Below are 7,305 nucleotides of genomic sequence, written 5' to 3'. Positions count from 1 at the left end.
GTCTCGTAGTTTACTGACGAAATCTATAATTTTTTTTTTGTATCCAAACACCCCTCCCGACACCCCACGAAACATTCGACGTGACACTTTACAACATTATATTTTGTATCTAAACTAGGCCTTGTACTGGGGCCGTGACAAAGAATATATGATCCATTGCATGATGAGGTCATCAGTAATAATGAGGAGGAAGTACTTGAATCTCTTGTACCTCATGTTCAGCTGAAAACGTTGAGGTTACGTGGATATGCTGGCCAATCCATCTCACAGTGGATGAGAGACCCTCAAATGTTCCGGTGTTTAAGAGAGCTATATATTTGATGTAAGGATCTGCCACTAGTGCGGTTGTCGTCAGAAATTGTATTTACGCTGTATGTATAGCCTGTCCACATTATTGGACCTGGGTAGCCCAAACCGGATGTTAACACTTTAAACTGTGGCAAATCGTCTAATTTAAAACACTGGGTGGTTTTGCAGATGTGGCCGTCCAACTTGGTAGCAGCGGCCACGGTGGCATCTACCTTTGCTGTCTGGCTGCTTGCCGAGCGTCTCCCACTACACCACAGCCTAAATATAGCGTCACACGGTGGGTCGTTATAAGCCATTTCAACGACTGACGGTCCGACGTTATAAACTTATAGCGTCAGATATATTAGCCGTTGATACTGGCGACGCTAAAAATCTATAACGTCGGACCGACTTTTAACGTCGAACCGTCTGACTTTATATAAAATATATAACGTCGGACTGTCTGACGTCTTTTCTAAACTTATAACGTCGCACTGTCTGATGATATAGGTTTATAGCGACCCACTGTCCCTCACTATGCATACAAGTAAACAACACATAATATCTGTACTGTTTAGCTGTTAACCATATAATCAACACTGCCATGTCATACATTCAAACAATACAGTCAAGAACACATAAACTGGACCAAGATAGAGCTCACAAGTTATATTAAAGTCATCATGATGTGTCATGCCATTTTACACATAATTCATGGCATACAAAAGCTAAGATGAAATAAGTTTAGCCAAATGCCAGACTAGGCAACCCATGTCTCATAGTTTGCTTCCACTCTTTACAAAATGGTCCACCTCTAGTAAGGCCATACAAAAGTTATCATCTATAGCTAAAATGTCCAAAACACGTCGTCATGAGCACTTTGATCCAATCATTGGTTGCAGTCCACTTCCAGCTATTTCCTCCCACCACCTGTAAATAAAAGTTGAAATTCATAAAAAAAAGGCACAACATAAAACTTATAAGATACTTTGATTTGTCGTCCTAGATCAGTTAATAACTTTACTCAGTTTTCCATTAACACAATCAGCATGCTTGCCAAGCTTTGCGACTAGCTTAAAATGTATTTTGGGCAAAGGTTAAGATTGCTAGATCACTAGAAAGATAAGCTGAAGGCAATGCAACAAGTTCAATTAAAAGTGCTTAAAGAATATGGAACAAGCTAAAAAAAAGCTACATAAAATATACAATACACTAATCACTAGGATCAATACTAACTTCATATCTCTTGTTAGTTACAGAACCTATAAACTGAATATGTTGCCTTATAACTATGGTCCTTCTGACTTTCTTGTTGGGTTTAAAATTTTAGCACGTCAATGAATATATTCTAAACATTTTAAAATCAGCACACTCACAATATACTTGGGAATAGTGCACAAGTAAATTTTTCACATCTAAGAAAATATGTAAGTTCTTCACTACTGAATTACACTAACACAGTCCTAAAATTTTAAAATGTTGGCTAAGTTAGAGCTTTACAGACATGTTCCATGGGATGATTTCTTAGACTTGCAGACCTTGAGCTGTTAGAAATATCAATGATTAGAAAATCTGGGCACTCATTACATATGAAAAAACACAAACAATGACAAGTTGTGTTTGTTACCCTTTTATATGGCCAAGCAATTGCCATGTCCTTAGCATCAGCCATCTCTTCCACACCAGGATATGGGCGAGGTAGCTTTGCATCCCATTTCATCACACATCTGATAACAACTAGACAGTGCTTCTTTCCAAGAGCTTGTCCTGCGTGCACGGTGACAGGATTAACTGAAATAATTGTTCCCTTGGCCACAGGTTCATCTCTCTGGAGTGCATAGAGTATAATTTCATTGCTGATCTGAAGCAAACAATGTATTTATGAGAATTGTGTACATTAAAAAATCACCATTGGACTAGAAGAAAAAAAATTGAAAAGCGATGAGAACATTACAAGGTCGTCATGTGAGATGTGATTTGCATCACCATTCCTTGATGGGCCTGCACCGTTAGGGCTACACTGAGGGGACTGAACAGTCGGGTCTGTAGGAATGGGGCTAGACTGAGGGGGCTGAACAACTGTGGTTGTAGGAATGGGGCTTGAGTGATGGTGCTGCATAAATGAGGCTACGGGAGATGTGTTGGGCTGCACAACTAGGGAGCTGCTGGACCGGTGGGGCTGCTGGACTGGTGGGGCTAAGTTAGTCCTACGCATAAACACGTATTCATACTCATTAGAGTTATTTGTATAGGCACCATCTTCATGAAATTCAGCAACTTGATTTGTCTCAACATAATTTTCTTCAGATCTTGGGCTCTATAAACATAAAAGTGGGAAGTTAGAGACATTCTGGAACAACACATGAACTTAGGGTGCAAATATTTATGAGTAATGCATATATATTCTCAGTACTTAGAGACAAGTGACTTGGTAACACATTAATGATCTCGCAGTAATGCATCTTCTATGTAAATCAGGACTGAAGCAAGGCTAATACCAATATGAGCCAATTATCTAGCCATAGAATCAAGGACTGATAATTGAAATTAGAGAATGTACAAATAATTTACCTCATGGTGACATGAGTTAGAGCCATTTTGGGAGACATTTTCCATACTTGACGTTTCACGTGCCAACCTTTCATGCGCCAATTCAGCTTCTAATTCTGCTATGCGTTGTTCTAGAGCTGTTTGGTGACTTTCTAGAGCTGCTATATGACTTTCTTTCCTTTTACACTCTCGATCTTGCATTTGAAGCCTCGTTGGAGTGTAACCCTTGACCCCTGGTGTACCAACAGTTTGGGGAGTTGGTCCTAGGCCCAAAACCCGAACACGTCCTTTCGGTTCCTTTTTTCCACAAGCAGCAGCAAATGCATCACCTTCTTGGATGGATTTTTCGGTCAATTCAGGCTGGGCTTCAATAACTGATTTAAGTTTATTCTACACAAATAGGATATCATTGTAAATATGCCAAAACTAATATTTCAAAAAGTGATACTTGTTCAATGAAAAACTTACAATAATTGGTTCTGCATTCCTTGATGGAATTCCATTTTTTCTTGTATGTGTTTTGATATAGAGTTCGTCCCTTCGAGGAGTGCGCCCTAGTTCATTAGCCTACAAGTGTTTCACTTTTAGTACTTAATGCAGCACGTTAAGTATTGAAAAAAAAATCATTTGACATACCAGTTCATGCCTGTTACAAGCAAAGCTCTTGCTACCAGTTGTATGATGTATGGACAGCTTTGCACGGTTGGCTTTGGCAATTTCAGTTTGAGCCTATGATAGATATGGCTATATCAGAAAGATCAATGCAAGCAGCAAGCAACAAAGATGGCTGTAACCAGCAAGCAAAACTAGGAGTAGTACTCACTGCAGATTCTTGGGTTGACCAATGGTTTTTGAGAAAGTTCCAATCATCATCATTCAGTCTTTTACCTTGTTTTGTCCTTAAATTTTCCTCTGTTATTTCACCTTTAAAAAACTATCTCTTCAGGTTTGCTTTAAAATCCTTCCATTTCTTTCCAGCAGCATCCAAAACCCAATCATAGGCTTTATCATCAATATCAAAGTATTCCTAGTGTGAAGAGAAAGTAGCAAATGAGTACTTATCATGAAGTGAGAAAATAATGAAGGCCTACAAATAAAACTAGAGCAGCTACCTTCATGTCTAACCATACTGCATCCTTTAAGTCCTCATCAACAAGCCTCCAATCAGCACAGGCAATTGATATTGTTTGTCTCACATGTACCCCAACAGCACCAGAAAACCTCCTAGCATTCTCACCAACAGGCTGACCATATTCATTGACCATAACTTTGATTTTAGGCATCTCAGGTTTCCTTGCAAAGACTTCATCCAATCTACTGATACCTCTTCCATTCCTCTTCTCTTGTGTATTGCGCTGAAAATCTGCTATAAATAAATGGAGAAATTAGAAGCAGGCATAACAAAAATCTACTATAAATAACTTGAGAAAATCTACTATGATATACAAGACCTTCATTATCACATAAGAAATCTCCAATCGATTCAAATTCCCAATCATCTTCTTCAGCTACATCTTCTTCACCTTGCCCATTCACATTCATTGCATGGTTTGTTTGTGGCCTTGGCCACAGATTATGAATCCTGGTTGCTTGAACACTTGTGTTATGAGTTCTCTAAAAGAAGTAGTAGAACAATATCAAGTCACTGTAGTAGAACAATTTATACAAGAGATGACCTTTGCTCTTTTCCTAGGTTCATTGCACGTCATCTCTTGCGCCATATGAATGAGACCAAGTGATGCCATCATCTCTTCGTTCTCTGCAACATTTTCCTCCCTCTCCAGCTCATACAAGGTCTTGCCCCCATTGCTACTGTTTCCTCTTGCGCTTTCCATTTGTTTTCCTGAAACAAAGAACCCAAATATGAGCCGTCTATGAAAGGGTTCAATAAAACAATCAATAACAAATATATGCAGCAGGCATCACTTAAACAACACTTACTTTGTAGACTTTTTTTAGGCTTTTTCTTTTGGGGAACAACAAGTGTTCCATCTATATCAGTTCTAAAAGAAGGGACTACCCCATTTACAATATCCACTGTCACATTTGCACTTAGATCATGCAATGGCCATGCTACTCCATTGCCATTATCCATGTGCTCATTCTCTAAATTATCTAAGTCATACACATCTCTTGCTTTTGACTAAACAGCAGCAGCCCACTCATGATCAATTGCTTCGGGAACATAGTATACTTGAATTGCTTGTGATGCTAAAATGAAAGGCTCATCTGATATCTTTTCGCCTGTATTGAATAAATGCTTAAAGTTAACAGATGTAACTCCCAAATTATCAGTTTGTACCCATTTGTCCTGCACATGGTTGTCAACCCAATCACACTTGAAAAGAACCACATTTCCTTTGTGATGATAATTTAGTTCAACAATTTCCTTTATAATTCCATAATAGGCATTTTTTGTTATTCTACTATGATCATTATTACCCATATCAAAGGTTGTTGCCTCAGCAACTACAGCTACCCCACTATTTTGAATAGGTCTTCCCTCATCATAGGATTTTGTGTGGAAATAGAATCCGTTAATACTATAGCTGCTATACTTGCGTGCATTCAACATTGGCCCCTTGGCCAAAATTTTTATCTCATCTGGTGCTTCCTCACACATTTCTCCCACCTATGATTATGAAAGACTGCTATTAAAATTTGTAAAAACTATCACAAATAGCAAGTCTTTAGTTTTACTTTCACTTACATGCAACCTAAACCACTCATGAAAGGATTCATGACGCATCCGGTTGATGTCCCGTTTATTTCGATGGCCAATGGAGGAAAGATATTCATCATGCTTACTGCAAAGGTTATTGTGACTTTAGAATGCAGGGGAATTTGATTATATGATGCAAGTGGTTTCGATAACTTACTCCAAGTAAGGCGCAATGTTGTCATTGTTGAACAAAACATATCTATGAGCTTACACCCATGTCTTGTGGTCTAAACTAAATGTGCATTTTCTAGCCAAGCCTTGACCAATGCTACGGAAGAAAGGAGGTGTACTGTCATCTTCATCTATTCTAGGTTGACGGGTAATCTGTCCCACGCCATGTAGATAGCGAGAACAAAGTGTAAGGCACCCATTGAAATTAGCCCACTCCATAATTGATCCCTCCGGATGACTTTTTGTACGTACAGAACCCTTTAGTCTCATTAGAAACCTATACATAAAAATAATAGGCACATTAATTGACACTGGTATATAACTAGTAGGTTTGTATGTCTTCAGTAAGACACGTGGCCTAAGATAGTTACCTCTCCACAGGCCACATGCTGCGAAAATGGACTGGACCAGCTATTTTTGCTTGGGCAGGAAGATGTACCATCAAGTGTACCATAATGTCGAAAAAAGATGGAAGGAATATAGTCTCAAGAAGGCTCAAGGTTTCAGCAATGTCAGCCTGTAGACTTTCCATATCACTTATTCGAATGACAGGTGCAGAAAGTTTCTTGAAGAAGTGGGATATACAAATCACTCCAGCACTGACTATTTCTGGTAGTATTTTTCTCACAGCAAGTGGTAGCAAATCTTGTAGAACAATGTGGCACTCATGACTCTTCAGCCCAAATACCTTCCTCTCACCGACATGTACATTTTGTCGTATATTTGATGCATAACCATCAAAAAAACTTCACCCCTTTTAGTACTTGACAAAATAATTTTATCTCATCAAGACTCATTGAGTAGGGGGCTGGTGGTAAATAAAATTGGTCCTCTACTTCAATTGGGTGAAGATCAGTTCGAAGACCAAGAGCTTGAAGATCTAAGCGAGAATTCAAGTTATCCTTAGATTTCCCAACAGTGCCCAAGAATGTGTTCAATAAACTTTCACAGACATTTTTGCCTATGTGCATAAAGTCAAAATTATGTCGCAACATCAAATCTTTCCAATATGGAAGCTTGAACCAAATAGATCTTCTTTTAAAAATGACTAATGGTTCACCTTCCTTGCGTTTCTTTCTTGCTGGTTTCTTCCCAGATGGATCCTTGCCAAAACTAGTACTAAGGTCTTTAGTGCACTCCAAAATTTCCTCTCCAGAAAGTGGTTTAGGTGCAGGTCTGAACTCAGTTTTACCACCAAATTTATCAGTGTCAAACCTAAATGGATGATTTTCATGCAAGAATCTTCGATGACCCATATAGCATGTCTTGGAACCACTACCAAGTCTAATTGAATCAGTAAAGAAGTGGCAATCAGGACATGCTGCTTCACCAGATGTGACAGATCCAGACACATATCCTAGACCTGGGAAATCAGTAATAGTCCACAATACTGCTGCCCGTAGCTGGAAGTACTCACCCATGGAAGCATCATAAGTTCTAACACCATTTTCAAACATATCTAACAAGTCGTTGACAATTGGCTGACAAAAGAGATCAAAATTACCACAAGGAGAATCTTTCCGAGGAATGAGAAAAGACAAGATGAAATTTGATTGCTTCATGCACATTGAAGG

At 38.8% G+C, this 7,305-nt stretch overlaps 1 pseudogene; it reads right to left on the bottom strand.

Annotated features, from left to right (window-relative positions):
* Positions 1 to 1,784: 1,784 nt before the first annotated feature.
* Positions 1,785 to 7,085, bottom strand: LOC136469924 (uncharacterized; annotated as a pseudogene).
* Between the last annotated feature and the right edge of the window lie 220 nt (positions 7,086 to 7,305).

The sequence above is a fragment of the Miscanthus floridulus genome, chromosome 8 (assembly GCF_019320115.1).
Source record: "Miscanthus floridulus cultivar M001 chromosome 8, ASM1932011v1, whole genome shotgun sequence".
NCBI lineage: Eukaryota > Viridiplantae > Streptophyta > Magnoliopsida > Poales > Poaceae > Miscanthus > Miscanthus floridulus.
Note: the sequence above shows the minus strand (reverse complement) of the source record. Positions and strands in the feature narration are given on the sequence as shown.